Source organism: Rattus rattus, chromosome 5, assembly GCF_011064425.1.
Source record: "Rattus rattus isolate New Zealand chromosome 5, Rrattus_CSIRO_v1, whole genome shotgun sequence".
In the NCBI taxonomy this organism is placed as follows: domain Eukaryota; kingdom Metazoa; phylum Chordata; class Mammalia; order Rodentia; family Muridae; genus Rattus; species Rattus rattus.
Window position 1 is genome coordinate 153,273,883 of NC_046158.1, and position 17,946 is coordinate 153,291,828.

A 17,946-nucleotide genomic window follows, 5' to 3' on the forward strand; every position below is an offset into this window, starting at 1 on the left:
CTGTCTCCCCTGCTCGCCCCTCACTGTGCGCACACACGTGTATTGCTAGGAATGGAACCCAGCACATTGTGTATGCCAGGCCTCATCTATATCCCCAGTCTTTATGCTTTTTTCAAAATAAAAGAGAATTCCCTGTGGAGGTTTTCTATTTCTTTCTTATAGTCATCCCCAGTGGCATGAGCTCTTAAAGTGACTCTCTGGATAGCGGTGGAGATGATTCCAGGAGAAACGGTCTTTATGCTTTAATTTCCAGCAAATTAATATGCCACGTCCTCCCATCACCTATCATTTTTTTCTAGTAGTTTAATCTTGCGGCTTGACTCTTCAAACTCAATACCCTTAGCTCCCTTGGTGCTGACTAGTCCACTGCCGAATAGAAATGATGGCGTTCTTGCCTGCTGTCTGAATCAGGCCTGGAAGCTTAAGTTTCCCAGTTAGGTTGAGAGGATTGACTTTCATTCCTAATACAACACCGTATTTTCACCACTTTACGTCAAATGATCTATCACCGTTGCTTTTCCCCCATATAAACCTACAGTGTTACATTCAGCCTTCAGTCCTTTGGTGTAGGAAATGCCCTTCCAGGGTTGTTCATGTAAAACCATTCTTCCGTTTCCACAAGCGTATAGTCACCGTGTAGGGTCACACTGATCCCCGTGCTGCCGTCTGAGACAGGCTCTCCCTATGTAGCTGCACTGGGACTCAGTGTAGACCAGGCTAGCCTTGAACGCATAGAGCTCTGCCTGTCTCTGTTTCCTGAGCACTGGGACTAAAGGGATGCACCACCACACCACGCCTTACACTATTCTTTTTGGGGCTTGTAGCAAATCACACTGGCCTTGTAGACTATGCTGACCAGAGCCCTTTCTTTTTCTGGTCCCTGGGAAGTCTTGTGTACCACAATTATTTCCTTGAATTCAAAAACCTTCCTGTCCGGCTGGAGAGATGGCTTAGCAGTTAAGAGCACTGACTGCTCTTCCAGAGGTCCTGAGTTCAATACCCAGCAACTACATGGTGGCTCACAACCATCTGTAATGTGATCTTGGTGCCCTCTTCTGGAGTACAGGCATATATTCAGGCAGAACACTATATACATAATCAATCAATCAATCAATCTTAAAAAAAAAAAAAACTAAACCAAAAACCTCCCTTTCTCCTACTTTTGGAGACAGGGTCTTGCTATGTAGCCCAGGCTAGCCCAGAACATGTGGTGATTCTGCCTCTGTCTCTTGAGTGCCGAGATGACAGGTGAGCCTCCGTCTTCCTACTTTTTGTTTTCTTGAGCAAATATATTTATTTAATTTTGCTGTTTTGATTTAACCTGAAGACGAATCTAGAGAAGTAGCAGTAAGTCCCACTTTTCAACTGTTCTCTGCTGTATGCTGGTACCTAGCCACCCAGCAAGACCCGTTTTACAGGAACTTGTGTAGCTACCAAGATCCAAGGCATTAAGGCCTGGGTAACTGCTGCCTGTCCAGCTGGCTATTTTAAGCTGTTACTAATGTTACAAGGAAACGTTTTCCTTTCTCATGCCCCAGTTGGTCTCATTTTCTGTTACGTTCTGTGCTTTGGTGTTCTCGGAAACCAATCACAAAAGCGTTCAGTTAGAACCGCCTTGTATAGTTAGCCACGATAAACCTGGCCCTGAACCAACCACATACCAGCACTTCCTGGAGCTGTGTGCGAGCTTCTGTGGTACTTAACTTTATAAGCTGCCCCTGGGATGGACCCCCAACATAAGAGAGACGCCTGCATCTGTTTAGAATAAGACTTCCATTTTGAGTAGAGGTTGAGCAAAATTTTACATTCCTAAGACTTCCCTGGGAACTGACACCCTACTTGGCAGGAAGAGTCATACATATGGGTAACTGACATTCTGGTTAGTGAGTTAAAACATGAATGTTAGACAAGGCAAGTCCCCACCACAGATGAATACCCCAACCAATGAGAACAGAATAAATGTACAACGAAGATATGTTCCTAAGGAAATCCCCTATCCCTAAATCCTGATTGGTGGGATAAATTAGCACAGATGTGTGTGGATTCCAGGCTTAAACCTTCTGTAGAATACTGACTCAGTGTCAAAATCAGCTTCTGAGTCCAGTTTTTTTTTTTTTTTTGGAGCTGGGGACCCAACCCAGGGCCTCACGCTTTGCTAGGCAAGTGCTCTACCACTGAGCTAAATCCCCAAACCCCCTGAGTACGTTTTGAGGCTCTGACTGATCAGTCCTGGGGCAAATGCTCAATAAAGTCTCCCTGTCTGATAGATCAGTGTGGTTTGTGGGGCTACTCCTGGGCACCAACACAAAGCCTCTTACAGCTCTGTATGAATTTGAAGACCAGACCAGCATTTTCATTTTTTCCCCAAAAAGGGGATTACATGGTATTACCACCTTAGTATTTTTTAACCTTCCATCCAGCATATTGAATGTGTTTACACATATTAAAAGGTGTTTTGTTTTTGTCTTTCTAGTTTCAAGGTTCTCCCTCTTAGAGGGCTGCCTGCCAGCCAGCAGCTTCTGTGCACCCATGTTTAGAATTACATATCTACTTGGCAAAATGATCTTCTTATAATATGCAATCATCTTTTGGTCTCGCAATTGGCTTGACGCTTATTTCATCTGAGTATAGCTACTTTAATTTCTTTTTACTGTTTTCATTAGGCACACATTTTCTATTCTTTTGAATTTCAGTCTTTGGAGCTAAAATAATTTATTTACTTATTTACGCGAAAAGATTTATTTTATTATTATTTTTTTTTTGTGCGTGAGCGTTTGGCTGCACCTGTGTCTGTGTGTGCACTGTGCTCATGCAAAACCTGTGGAGGTCAGAAGAGGTCATAGGATGCCCTGGATGCTTGTGAGCTGCTGTATAGGTGCTAGGAATAAGCCCCGTGTCCTCCTTCTGCAAGAGCAGCCAGTGCTCTTAACCACTAACCATTGAGCCATCGCCCCAGCCCCAGAAGTATTTTCTTTGTCTTTCTCCTTTTTGAGACAACATCTCACTGTTGTCTCTGGCTGACCTTAAACTCATAACCTCCTGCTCTCTGTCTCCCAGGTGCTAAGTTGCTGACAGCCTGTAATTTAATATTTCTGCATGAGGTGGCTACTGTAGGACGGGCTTCTGCTACTTTCTACCCTTTTATTATTTGATGAGTCAAACACCAACTTCTTTTGCATTTGTTTGATATTTTCTAGGGTGTCACTGTGGTCGCCCCATCCCCCTTTTGCATATTTTAAAGTTATTTTCTAGGTAGTTTACCATTCGGGTTGCAGTGAACGGTTCAGATAATCTAGTTCTAAAGGTCGCTGAGCGACTTTTGACCTCACAGAGTGGGGGAAAAGCTGGAGACACTCAACTCGCTTCCTTATTCTAAAACAAAACAACAACAACAACAAAAAACCAAAAAGCAAAAACCAGGCTGTGGAGGTGGCTCAGTCTGTAAAGCAGTTGTCACAGAAGCAAAAGGACTTGAGTTTATAGCCCTAGCACGGATGTGACAGAAAGCTGTGTGGTAGCACATGTCTATAGTGCCAGTCCTGGAGGGGCAGGGGCAGACATCGCCCTGGTGGTCATTCAGCCCAGCTAAACCAGAACCCTCCAGGCTCAGTTGAGAGTCCCTAGATCAGAAAATAAGAGAGAATAATTGGGGAAGACCTCTGACCTCCACATGCACCACAGCCACACAGGCATGGACACACACACACAAACACACACACACACGTACACACACACAATACACACACACACAATACACACATACACGTGTACACACACACGTACACAAACACACACACACACGTACACAAACACACACACATGTACACACACACACATACACACACACACACACACATATACACACACGTACACACACATACACACACATACACACACGTACATACACATACACACACAAACACACACATACACACATGTACACACACACACACACACACACACACACACACACACACACACACACACACACACACACACACACACACACACACACACACACACACTACACACACACCCTGAAATATTTCCTACATTTTCCATCCTTGGAGGCAGTAGAGGCAGTGTCATGGCCGATGCCTAGATTACTGCCTGGATTCTGATTTCTACTTCTGGCTCCTCCATCAATCCCCCAATTCACCCAGAGCCCAGGGCTTCACTTAGATGGACAGACAAGTCCTTTGACTCACGGTCCTCCCAGGGATGGAAATTAACACTCATCATAAACTGAATGGTAAATGGGCCATTCTGAACTACCAGGGTTGCTAAAATGTGACTGGGGAACAAGGTTGAGGAGATAGACAGACGGACATACTACACCGTGCACCTGCTGACAATGTGGAAGGTTTGATCTATTTCTACCTTTACAGTTAAAGTGATGAGAAAACACACAGAAACCAAGTCTGTAGAACCTTCCCAGGGTTGCAGAGACGGTGGATTTTAGAGTCAAGAGTCAACCTCTTCCTGCCCATGGACAGGCCTTTGTTACCCATATGCATATTCACAGAGCCTATTGATGTTTTTGTGTGGTAATTCTCATTCACACCTCAGTATCCGGAGGATTTGGGGACGGAGACATTGTTGAGTTAAATGTATTATTTGAAAGCTTAAATGACTCTCTTTTGCATCGCGTTCTCTCTCCATGTAGATGTGACGGATGAAACGTTGGCTTTCTTTTATCTAGGAATGCAATACTTCTGTTTTCAGCTACCCTTCATAGTGCTATGTCCAGACACCTGGCAAGGAGCAATCTGAGGGAGGAAGGGTTTAATTCTGGCTCTCAGTTCAAGGGGTCATTCCACCGCCGTGAGGAACTCAAGGCATGGTGACATGAACGGAAGGCCGAGTGTCACATCCATTTGCCCCAGGAGTAGAGTGTGAAAAGGAAGTGGGTTTGGGCAATGAAGCCTCAAGGCTGGGCACCTTTGACCCGCTTCCTCCAAGAGAACCTGCGTTCTAAGTTTGCACAACTTTTTAAAACAGTACCACCAGCTTGGGGCCAAGGGTTTATTAAACACATGAGCCTTTGGGGGAACAATCTTCATGCAAACTACAGCATTTTGCTACTTTGATCAAGGAATTGCATGGAAAAAATGTTCATGAATGATGTAGGACATTAATATTCTCAGACACCAAAAAGAGGTCTATGTGTGCAATTATGAAAAAATCACGTGGTTTCCTGTTGAAGAATGATGGCGTAAATGTTCAAACGGGTAAGAAAGGACAGCAGGAGACAGGCGGAAAACAGAGGTGATTTAAGAAGTGAGGAGAAGAAGATTCTTATTAAATATACAGAGAAGTGTAAGGGTGATACAGCTAATTCATAATAACTGTACACAAGGAGGTTTTATTTATTTATTTATTTACTTATTTATTTATTTATATTTGTGTGTGTGTGTGTGTGTGTGTGTGTGTGTGTGTGTTACTAGTGTGACTGGAAGTGAGAATTTTCTCTAGAGTCTCTCATTTTTCATGCTCACCTGAATGCAGACGTGAGCCCAAGAACACCTATGCCAAACTTCCTTCTGTCCGTACCTTAACCTTATCTTTGTGGCCACTCTGATCACAAGGCCTGGGTTGGGCTGGCTGCCATTGAGGACTTCAGTGCGTCTCATTAACTGAGCGTGCGCCTCTGTTCTCAACACTCCTCCTCTGGTCTCATCTCCTTTTACGACCCAAAAGAATACCAAGGGGGCCGCAGGTGACTTCTGCTGATGTTGCTGAAGATGAGCTGGCACGGGGATGGGGGGTGAGGAGTGGTGAGGGGGTTGGGGGGGGCGCTCCAGTTTTCGCCCATATCTGTGGAAAGCAGTCACTGGGGTTAGAGTCCCTCCTACTCTGTGCAACCACAATGCCTCTGAGTTGATCCTGCAGCTCGATGCAGGGTTGAGTGACGGCAGGTAACCAGGAGCTTGGGAGCATGGCATCGGATGCGAAGAGAATTCAGATGGGCAGGTCTCAGGCAGCATCCAGTGCAGTGCTTCTGGGTCCCTCGGTGGGGACACAGCAGAGGATAACTCCGCCATCAGATCAGAGCCTCTGACCTCTCTCAAACACCTCAGCCTGGCTGAGTATTTCAGGGTCACCCTCACCCGTGCCAGCCTTCCCTTGCCCAAGGAGCCTTTGGAAAGTGATCGTCGTCGACACCAAACACAGACGTCATCAGAGGTAGGTGAAAATCAAGAGCTGGCTCTCCCGGGAATCTAAACTATTGTCTCTCCAGGTAGCCCCATTACTTAGCATTTTTCCAGGCTACAGCTTAATATTGTAGTAGAGAGTATCAAAAGAAACAGCATCAGGGCTGGAGAGAGAACTCGGGTTAAGAACGCTTCCTGCTCTTGTAAAGGGCTCAGTTTCCGTTGCTAGGACCCATGGTGGGAGTATTATAACTGCTATAGCACTAGGGATCTAGCACCCTCTTCTGGCCTCTTTGAGTATCGCACACATGTGCCACACACATTCCCACACACAGGTATTAAAATAAAATGAAACATTACCTACAAGGGTCATACAGAGATGGACTGTTTACAGCTGTCCGCAGTTCTTCCGTGAACCCGGGCTTGATGTTTTTTTTCTTCGGCTCGCTTCAGCCTTCTAGCCGCCTTTGGTTTACCTCCCACCTCATCTCAGCGTTTCTTCTGCCATTCCTCTTGTTTCTGTCCTGGTTACTCTGCAGAATGTTGCCTTTCATGACTGTCACTGTGGTCACAGATGCCACCACGGGGCTCTGCCATCACTCTGCTGCTGCCTCCTGCTGTAGCTGCCATTTACAGCTCTGCTGTTCCTGCCTCTAGTCAGCCCCACACTGCTGCCACTCCTGCGGTGCTGCTCTTCTGTTGTCTGCGGTAACTTCTTTCTACATGTTACCAGCTCGGTCTGCTCTCATGGCAGGTATCAAAGTAAACGAGAAAAGGCCACTATGGGCTGAAGAGATGGCTCAGCGATCAAGAGCACCAGCTGTTCTCGCAAGAGAACACCCCCATGGCTTCTGGCATCTGTAACTCCAGGTCCAAGGAATCTGACGCCCTCTTCTGGCCTGCAAAGGCACTGCATGCATGGATACACAGACATCTGTGCAGGCATAAATCCAGACACATAAAATTAATTAATTAATTAAAATTTAGAAAGACCATTGAAGATAAGCCTAACTGGACCTAGTGTTGCAAGACCAGAAGGAACAGCACAGGAAGACAGCACATAGAGTTTAAGCCTGTTTAAACACTCTAAAAAAGGTGCGTTCTCACAGCAGGCCTTGTGACAATGATGATGTGTTTGCAATCCTGGCACTGCTCATTGGCAGCGGGCATAACAGCTGCCCTGATAGGCCACTGGGGCCAGTTCCCCTCCCTCTGGCCTGTGTGGAAACTGTTACAGAGGAAGTTCCACATAAATAAACTATTTCACAGAGTTCTGTCTGGACGACAGTTTCCAGAGCTGGATTTGTGCTAAGACAGCAATCAGCTGCAATTGTATGGCTTTCCCTAAGGTGGGCACAGTACTTAAAACGGTTGGCACTGATGCAAAGGTGATCCGGGTGGCTGCTTCACTGACAGTCCCTCTCTTGAGGAAGCTAACAGCAGGTGTCTAAACTGCTGTCAATTATGGAGTCAAAACACTCCGCCCCTAGCCACTTGGCTTTCTATAAAATGTCACCATTGACATTAACAGTGATTCAGTGACGTTAGCACCTGTCCAGCACCTTAGGGGAGAGGACTCTCTTGTCTAAGAGCACGCATAGAAAAAAAGTACTTCCAATGGAAGATGTGTGGAAACTGAACATCTCCAAACAGAATGGACCCTGTATCGTCCTTTAGACAAGGATCAATGTACAATGACTAGCGTGTTCCGGGAAATGTAGATGCAAACTTTCTTTTTGTTTGTTTGTTTATTTTTGAGGTGGAATTTTCCCTGTGTAGTCCCAGAACTCACTGTGAAGACCAGACTGGCCTCAGATTCATGGAGATTCACCTGCTTCTGCTTAAAGTTCTGGGATTAAAGGCGTGCCACTACTGCCTGGCATTACAAACGTCCTAAAAGAAAACAGAAGGAGAAAGCACCCTGACATTGGTCTGGGCAGCTGTGTGCACATGTATGTGTGTGTGCATGTGTGTGCACGTGCGTGCATGCATGTGCATGTGTGTGTGTGTGGTGTGTGCGTGTGTATGCGAATGGGCACATGTGTGCACGTGTGTGCATGCATGTGCGTGTGTGTGCGAATGTGCACATGTGTGCATGTGTGTGTGTATGTGTGTGTATGTATGTGTATGTGTGTGTGTGTATACATATATACATATATATGACAAGAAGCAACAAAAGTGAGAATAGACAAACGAGGAATCTCAGATCTAAAAGCTTCTCAGTGCTCTTATAGGTTCATCACTGGTCTCTGCCTGCTGGTGCCGTGTTCATCTTTTGGGTCTCTCTGTGGTTCGTCCCTTTCTGCCACCAACTCCTCTGGTGAATTCTTCAGACCTGAGGAGATTGGTGGGGGTGATACTGGGTGTCTTGAACCTGTTGGGTAGAATGTGAGAAAACTCCCCTCAGGTTTGGAGGCTTGGTGTTTGCTACGGGACTGCACTGCTGTCAAAGAAGATCAAGCTCACCCCCAGTGAACTACGGCTGAACAGGTTCACTCCCCCATAGCCTAATAACTTTTCTCTTCCACTACCTCTGCTGGGTGGTGGGGCTGGAGGAGAGATTGAACCCTTATTAAAAGTAGGTCGCCAAAAAATTTATCCCTACAATGTTCATAGCGGCTTTTTTGTTCGTAATAACTGGAAACCGGAAGCATCCTAGACGTACCTCAACTGAAGTATGGATAAAGAAAATGTGCTACACTTGCACAGTGAGATAACCACTCGGCCACAAAAAACAAAGTTGTAATGAAGTTTGCGGGCAAATGGATGGAACTGAAAGATATCACCCTGAGTGAGGTAACCCAGACACAGAAAGACACATATGTTATATACTCATTTATGAGTGGATATCAGACACAAGCACAAGGTAACCATGTTATAATCCACAGACCCAAGCAAGCTAAGTGACAGTGCAGGGGCCGGACCTAGGACGCCCACTCCACACCCCTTTGTAGCAGATGTGCCACTTATATCCGTATGAGTCCCCTAAACACTGAAAAGCGACTGCCTCTGATTCTATTGCCTGTCTTTGGAGCCCCTTGCCCCAGCTGTGCTGCCTTGTCTGGCTTCAGGGCGAGGGGATGACCTTAGACCTGCTGCACTGGACTTGGTGAGCCAGGGAGGGTTGGTACCCATGCTGGGTTTTCCCCTTCTCTTAGGAGAAATGGAGGGGGTAAGGAGGAAGGGGTGTGTGAGGGTCAAATTAGGAGGAGAGAAGAAAGGGAACTACCTCCCTGAAGAGAGACTGTACAACGTTTTTAAAGGATGGGACACAAAGCAAGGGAGGACCTGGGGGGAGCTGCAGTGTCATCCAACTGTATCCTGACATAGTGGGTTAAGCGAGGGAGTGCCCGTTGGAGACTGGGCTGTATCCGGGACACCAGGCTTCACGGTCCTTAATTCATTCTCCTAGACATCAGGTACAGAGCTCAGAGTGACAAGGGGATAAAGGAATGGGTCAGCTGCATGCAGTTAATTAAGGCATAATAGGCTATTGGTTATGCATTTTTACAACGTATGCACCCTAGTTTGGATAACAGTAATGTCTGTACTCCTTATCGGTTAGCAGACATTAGAAAACATTTGGAGAGCGGGATAGGTGTTTGTCCCTAAGCCTGGGAACATGAAATTGTTTGACTCTGCCAGCAAGATGGGGAAGTCGTCCTTGACATGGCTGGATTCAGATAACTGTCTCCTTACAAGTTGTCCTTGAGCTGTCTCGACTTGGACAGCTGTTTACAACAGAGGCTGCTCAGCTGATTGGGAAATCCCCAGCTCCCCTAGGGTCTGGGACCTTGAGTTTAGTTTCTCCCTCTGAATGGAGTCTGAAAGAGAAACGGTAGTACTTAGAACAAGTTTCTTTTGCTTGTTCCCAACACACACACCAAATTGTCTAGATTGGCAAACTCAAAAGCTTCTGTCTAGCAGAAGCATCAGGGAGGAGAAGCAACCCACAGAGTGGAAGCAAACACTTGAAAATATTGACCCTGACGAGGAGCCATGGTGGGAGTGATGTCCTAAATCCCATTAAGGTAAGCAGAGGAGCGCTGGAGAGACGGCTCAGCCGTGTGGAGCACTGGCTTCTTTCTCAGGGAATCCTTGTTTGATTCTCAGTGTCCTTATGGTGGCCCACAGTCATATGCAACTCCAGCCCCATGGGATCCAATGCCCTCTTCTGGTCCCTATAGTCTCCAGGCATGCAAACCATGCACTGACAGACATATAGGCAAAAACACCCAGACACATAAAATAAACAAATAAATAAAAGATATGCAGGGACTGGAGAGATGGCTCAGTGTCTAACAGCTCTGACTGCTCTTCCAAAGGTCCTGAGTTCAAATCCCAGCAACCCCATGGTGGCTCACAACCATCTGTAATGAGATCTGATGCCCTCTTCTGGTGTGTCTGAAGACAGCTACAGTGTACTTATATAGAATAAATAAATAAATAAATAAGTAAAATCTTTTAAAAAAAAGACATTGGGAGAAACAACCCAAAACAATAAAAATGTATTTAAAGCTATAGAAAATATTTACCATATGCATTGCATTAAAAATATTCACAGAATTAGAGGCTGGAAAGATTTCTCACAGCCTGTTTGTTGCCCTTCCAAAGGACCCAAGTTCAGTTCAGGTGACTCCCACAGTTGATTTCAACTCCAGCTCCAGGGGATCGGACGCCCTCTTCTGGCCTCCACAGGCACTGCATGCATGTGGTGCACATACACGCATGCAAGTATCAGATTCCCTGAACCCAGGATCCAGCATTGTGGGTGCTGGGAACCAAGCCCTGGTCCTCGGGAGAGCAATGTGATGATTTAAATGAGGATGTACTATTGCAGGCCATGCAGGAGGAACAACAAATGACTTCAGAACTCATGGAATGCAGCCCGCTGGTTAATACAACCACAATGAGTGTGCCTCAGAGAGGCACAGCCCTGAGGACTATTGGTGCTGAGGACTTCATGCTGCTATGCAGTTCCGCTCTGCTTGCTGCCCTCACATCCTTCTTCATTTAAGAATTGTATGAAAACTCTAAGGGGTCTTGCAGCCACCTCACGGGGCAGTATCACAGGCACTCACAGTAATAATCTTGATCTCTTTATGGCATTGTCACCGGAGCAGATTAATGACTCAATCGCCACCCTAGGAAAGAATTTAGAAATGTATGTTGTCAGGAATGCACATCACCTATACAAAACATTTAGAAGAATGAACTGTTAGTAGAGACAGGTTAAGATGTTTTTGCTAGTGGCTCTGATGTGGAAAATCTTCAGGAGCAATTTGAAAGCAGGTTCAGAAAGGCACACTCAATAACTAAGCCAGGGACATTTTTAAGTCAGGAAGCGGGATCAACGGCTGCACTGGCTGACATGACTCTTGCTGTAGCTGAGCTGATCAAGGCAATGGAGTCCTCCTGCCCGTTTTTGCCCTCAGCTTCCTGGTTTGATTTAATAAGATTTGTTGGTGATGAGCGTTCTGAGGATGTGAAGTAGAAATGGCTGATTGTTTTGTAAGTAAAAGTTTGGATTTGTGATTCTTTTAGGATTTTTATAAGATCGCTTTTGAAGATAAATAATAAAAATAATCGGTCCTTCCTTTGTGACCACATCGCTGCCTGCCCGTAAGGAAAATTACTTTGATCACTCACATTTTGTTAATCTGTAACAAGTTGTTTAGTTATGAATGAATATGGGTTCTTGGGAATAATTTGTTTTCTTTACCTGTACCACGTAATGTTGGTTCATGTGAAGAAGGTTTTGGGGGAACATACTATTTTCTCACATTCAGTAGAAAGAAAATGGACGTGATCACATTGTAATTCTACATGGCTTGAAAGACTTTGCTGGGATGGGGGGAGCTATGGGGGGGGGGAGTAAAGTGGCCAGAGCTCGGTGAACTTTTGCTCCGTTGACCAAACACACAGAGAAGTCTGTCAAGCGATCAGTCGGCAACTGCACACTTGGCCCCCTCCTCTGTGTACCCCGTGGTGTCCAACCTGGCCTTCGGCAATGTCCTCATAAGCTCGTGTACTTGTTGTTGGTGTTGTTTGGGGGATGTTCTGGGGGAGGCGTGGCCTTGCTGGAAGAAGTCTCCCTCAGAACAGTGGATGTTCTGAGGTATAGCCTCATCCTATTGCTAGTTGGCCCTCCCTAGTTCTAGTTAGATCATGGCTGGAGATAGGAGTGTTCAGCTTCATGGTCCTCCCAGCGTGCCTGCTGCTTGCTGCCGGGCCTCTGCCCTGGATTCTTACCCCTCTGGAACTATACGGCAACTATTTTTTCCACACATTGCCTTTGGTCATGGTGTTTTAGCACAGCAGAAGAAAAGCAATAACAGTAAATACAAAACTAAAGACGGAAGGTGCTCTCAATCCCTGAGCCATCTATCTGTCCAGCCCCCCAACTCTGGGTTTTACATTTATACGGCACATACTGATTTCTAACCTTTCCTGGATGAGTCATTTCTCCCCACTGGCATAAAACCCCTAAGAGACGTGTTAGGATGACGCTTTCAATGGAGAAATCAATAGAAAGGCAGATGGGACTTCGCAACGGCGTCATCCCACGGTCCTTCAGAGAATCAGGTGTACAGACCTCCCTCTCCCAGGCACAGCACCCAGGCTTCTGCATGTGTTGGGGAAGGGAGCTGGGTGGGTGCATCTTGTTCTGGTTTGATCTACTCTGCCTGCAGCAAGAGGGAAAGCAGGAAACAGACACGAGGTCCTGTGTGTACCCACCTGGAGATCTGAGATAGATCTGACTCACTTCAAAGCATGATCAAAGTCTAAATGAATGGCGTTTATTCCTTCCATTACCTGGTCTGTGAGCAGAGGTTCCACTGCCCTGGAACTGAGGAGAGAAAAGCACTAGCCAAGTGATTATCAGCACCTCTGGCTGAGAGGTAGGCAGAGAGGAAGGCCCTGCATTGTGAGAGAGTCTGTAGAGCCTGTGATCTGAGGTTTGCTTTCCAGCCGTTCTAATGTGACGCCCTTTGCTACAGTTCCTCCGCAAGCTCTGGTGACCCCCACCACCATAAGAATTTTTTATTGCTACTCCATAACTATAGTTTTGCTACTGTTATGAATCATAGTGTAAATATCTGTGTTTTCTGATGGCCTCAGGTGACCCTCGTGATAGGGACATTCGATCTATGAAGGGGCCGAGATCCACAGATTAAGAACAGGTGGCTTAGAGAGTTTCCTTTGCCCCATGGTGGTGTGCAAGCCTTTAATCTGAGCAATCAGAGGCAGAGGTGGGTGGATTTCTGTGAGTTCAAGGGCAGCCTGGTCTACAGAATGAGATCCAGAACAGCCAGGGACACACAGAGGAACCCTGTCACAAACCACCCCCCCCCAAAAAAAAGAAGAGAAAAAAAGAGAGAAAGAAAAAAGTTTTCCCCTGTTTAAATCATGCTAGCACGGTGTCTATGTGGAGTAAATTACTGCTTTCATAGTTTAGATAAAGAAAGTGGGATAGAAAGATACAAGTGAGCTTGTACACCACCAAATACAATATGCTAGGAGAATTTATGTCACTTCTATAGTGTCCCCATCAAGACTGCCCTATTTTAATATGAGAAAGAAGAAATTTCATATAAATGTTCAATTAAAATGAAGTTGACTCGCTGGGTGATGGTGGTGCACGTCTTTAATCCCAGCACTTTAGGGGGCAGAGGCAGGCAGATCGCTGTGAGTTTGAGGCCAGCTTGGCCTACAGAGTGAGTTCCAGGACAGCCAGAGCTACACAGAGAAACCCTGTCTTGAACAAACAAAAACCAGAAAGGAAAAAGGAAAGAAAAGAAAAAAAAATTGACTCTTCAAAGATGTGGAGGTCATAAGAGACAAGAGTGTTTCTAGGTGTCCTGAGAAGATGGATTACTGAAGGTAGATGACGTCTTTGTCTAGTTTACCAATGTCAAACTCAATAGTAAATGTGTCACGTGCAAAAGAGAATGTCCTTTTGATAAAAGACACTTGCTGAGGTATTTAGAATGAGAGCAACAAATCAGATGGAGCCTCTGTCTTTCTCGGCGACACTTCTATGCATACATAAAATTGTAGCTCGCTCTACTGTCCAGACAGGGTCTCACTATGTAGCCCTGGCTGACCTGGAACTCGATTCCTATTCAAACTGCGTGCGGTCTGCCTGCCTCTGCTTCCTGAGTGCTGGGATTAAAGGTGTGCGCCACCAAGCCGAGCATGTACCTTACTCTTTTTTATTTTATTTTTTTGAGATCTATTTATTTTTATTTTCCTGCGTTTGAGTAGTCAGTCTGCATGTCTGTCTGGGCACCATGTGCATGCAGTGCCTGTGGAGGCCAGAAGGGGGAGCAAGATCCCCCTGAAACTGGTGTTTCCAATGGTTGTGAGCTGCCACGGGAATGCTGGGAATCCAACCTGAGTCCTGTGGATGAGCGGCCAGTGCTCTTCCCCACTGAGCGATTTCTCCCTGGCCCTTGCTGATAATCTCCCCCATGCCCTCTCCATCCCTGCTCCCGTTGCTAGTCTGGTCCTCCCTCTGAAGAGATATTTCATCTTCTCTCTCTCTCTCTCTCTCTCTCTCTCTCTCTCTCTCTCTCTCTCTCTCTCTCTCTCTCAGACACACACACACACACAGAGGAGAGAGAACGTAGTTTAATCTACAGTCTGTGTAGAACAGGTGATATTTAGTCTTACTGTCCTGCATTACTCTCTTCTGTTTCCCTCCCTCCCCATCGCATCGTTCCTGCCCCTTCATCAACTTCTACTTTCATGCCATACACAAACTATACAATTATATACTGTATATTATCATATTTATATTATACATTATAATGTGTAATAAATACAATAGCACAGTATTATACTTATGCAACACATTTTATATAACTATATAATTTATAACTCAATGTATAATTTATATATTCTATAATTATAATTTATATATACATTTATAACTATAATTTATAAATTTATATCCATATATAAATATTTTATATAAATTACGTAGTACATTGCTAAATGTATACATTTAACTAGAGATCACACACACAAGGCAAAGTCTAATATCCTGAGTTGCCTAACTTCACAGTGGTGTCCAGTTCCATCCCTTTTCCTTCAAGCGACAAATTTTTATTCTTTTGTCTGAGTAGAACTGTGTTGTGTCTCTGCATTCATTTGCTACCTCCTTCCATTCGCTGGGTACCTAGGTTTTCCCACATCTTGGTTAGTGCAGCATGGATACCACAAGTCCCCCTGCTGGCCTTGGTTGTTTTTCAGGTATATACCAGGATGTGCCTGGCTCATAGAATGGTTCCTATAGAATGGCTGAGGAAATCCTCCCTGACCCCACAGTGCCTGGACCTCTTTGCTCTCCCACCAGCACTGGTTAAGGACCTGTCTGTCCCCACATCACCAGCCACCAGCATTTTTCCTGTTTCCACGGTGACAGCCATTCTGACTGGGGTGAGCAATCTTAATTTGCATTTCTTAGGTGACTAAGGACTCTGTTTGTCAGTCTCAAAGGCAGGCTGGATTGACTTTTTGGCTCACCCAGGAGCTATAACTCTTTGAGGGATCTCCACAGAGGCTTTACTGAGGAGACTCACTCTGACTATGAGTGACACCAGGCCATGGGACAGGGACCTGCACTGAATTAAAAGGGAGAGAGGGGGAGGGAGCTGAGCGCCGGAATTTATTTGCTTTCTGACTGCAGATACCATGTGGCCAACTACATCATACTCCTGTAACCATAGCTACAGCAGCATGCCACCACTAACGTGCTGGGCTGTACCTGTCTCCCTTACTGTGAGGAAAAATAAGCCCATCTTCTCATGAGTTGCTTTTGTATGACATTTTTGTGACAGTAATGAGGAAAGTAACATACACAAATGTGGAACGTTTCTTCGACTATTTATAGATCGTGTGTATTTTGATTTTGAGAAATGTCCACTCAATTTATTCGATTGCTTATTTATTGTGATGTTTTAGGAGCCATTCCATTGTCAGATGCTCGGTTGGTAAAGACTTGTCTCCTATTCTAAAGGTTCCCTCTTTGACTTAGTGATTTCCCCCTCATAAGCTGTGCAGAGGTTCTTAATTTCATTTGTCAGTTCTTGAAATTATTTTCTGTGATACCAGAGCTCTTTACAGAAAGCTCCTGTCTGTGCCTGTACTTTCCCTGCCTGTGCCTGCATCTGCCTGTGCCTACACCTGTGCCTGCACCTGCGCCTGTGTCTGTGCCTGCACCTGTGCTTGCATCTGCACCTGTGCCTGCACCTGCGCCTGCGCCTGTGCCTGTGTCTGTGCCTGCACCTGTGCTTGCATCTGCACCTGTGCTTGCATCTGCACCTGCTTGTGCCTGCATCTTGAAGTAATAATCCTCTATTATTCTCTAGAGCTTTCAGAGTTTCAGATCTTTTTGTTAAAGCTGTTTTCTAGCTTAATTTTAAGTTAGAATATGAAGTAATGGGCTTCATTATGCTGCTTTCATGCATTATACTTTGCTCTAAATTCCTCTCTTACTCTCAGCAACCCCTTCCTTCTCTGTGCGTCCCTTCCTCCTTTACTTCTTCCTCACAAATACTCTTCTCTTCTGATGTCATGGTGCATTAGCCCTTTCCCCCTTTTCCTTAAGATTTCATCCTCCCTCTCATAATCCCCCAGTTTCACACACACACACATGCACGCACGCACAAGGTTATAAAGTCTAGATTCCACACATGAGAAAAATCACACAGAATAGATCTTTCTCAGACTAGTTTGTTTTGCTTAACATGATGACTTGCAGTTGTGCCCTCTCTCCTGTAAACATCATGGCTCACTTTAATAGCTGAACAAGGCCTCACTCTGCATATGCCCTGCCTCTTCTTTATTTCTTCATCTGATCACACGCTGATAGGACTTCATGGCCGTAAGCTTCCCTGACATTTCTAGAAGCCACGCTCTCCCAGCAAACTTCCTGTCCCTCTGACTCTTACAGTTCTTCCAAACCCTCTTCTGAGATGATCCCCGAGCCTCAGACGCAGGAGGGTGATGTATTGGTTGGGACTGAGATCCAGAGCTCTGCATTTTGTTTTGTTTTGTTTTGTTTTGTTTTTCGGAGCTGGGGACAGAACCCAGGGCCTTGCACTCGCTAGGCAAGCACTCTACCACTGAGCTAAATCCCCAACCCCGAGCTCTGCATTTTGATTAGTTGTGGTTTTCAATAATGTTCTCAGTTTGTTGCAAAGAAAGGTTTCCCTGATGAGAGGTGAGAACTACACGTAACAAAGGGAAACATCTGGAGTGTAGTTAGGGATTGTCCCGGTTTAGTAAAGTGATAGTTGTAGGTTCTCCTCCAAGATCTGTGTCTTAGGGTTTCACTGCTGTGAACAGACACCATGACCAAGGCAAGTCTTATAAAGGACAGCATTTAATTGGGACTGAGTTACAGGTTCAGAGGTTCAGTCCATTGTCATCAAGGTGGGAGCATGGCAGCATCCAGGCAGGCATGGGACAGGAGGAGCTGAGAGTTCTACATCTTCATCTGAAGGCTGCTAGCAGAAGACTGGCTTCCAGGCAGCTAGGGTGAGGGTCTTAAGCCCACACCCATAGTGACACACCCACTCCAACAAGGCCACACCTCCTAATAGTGCCACTCCCTGGGCCAAGCATATACAAAACATCACAATCTGTGGATTCATGAGTACTGGGTATCAGCTGGACTTCCAGTGCCTGACATGATTTTCCTTTCGTTAGGTGAGTCTTATGTCCAATCGGAGGTCCATTGGCTATCGCCGAGGTATGTGTACCACTCTGGCAGCCTTAGAGC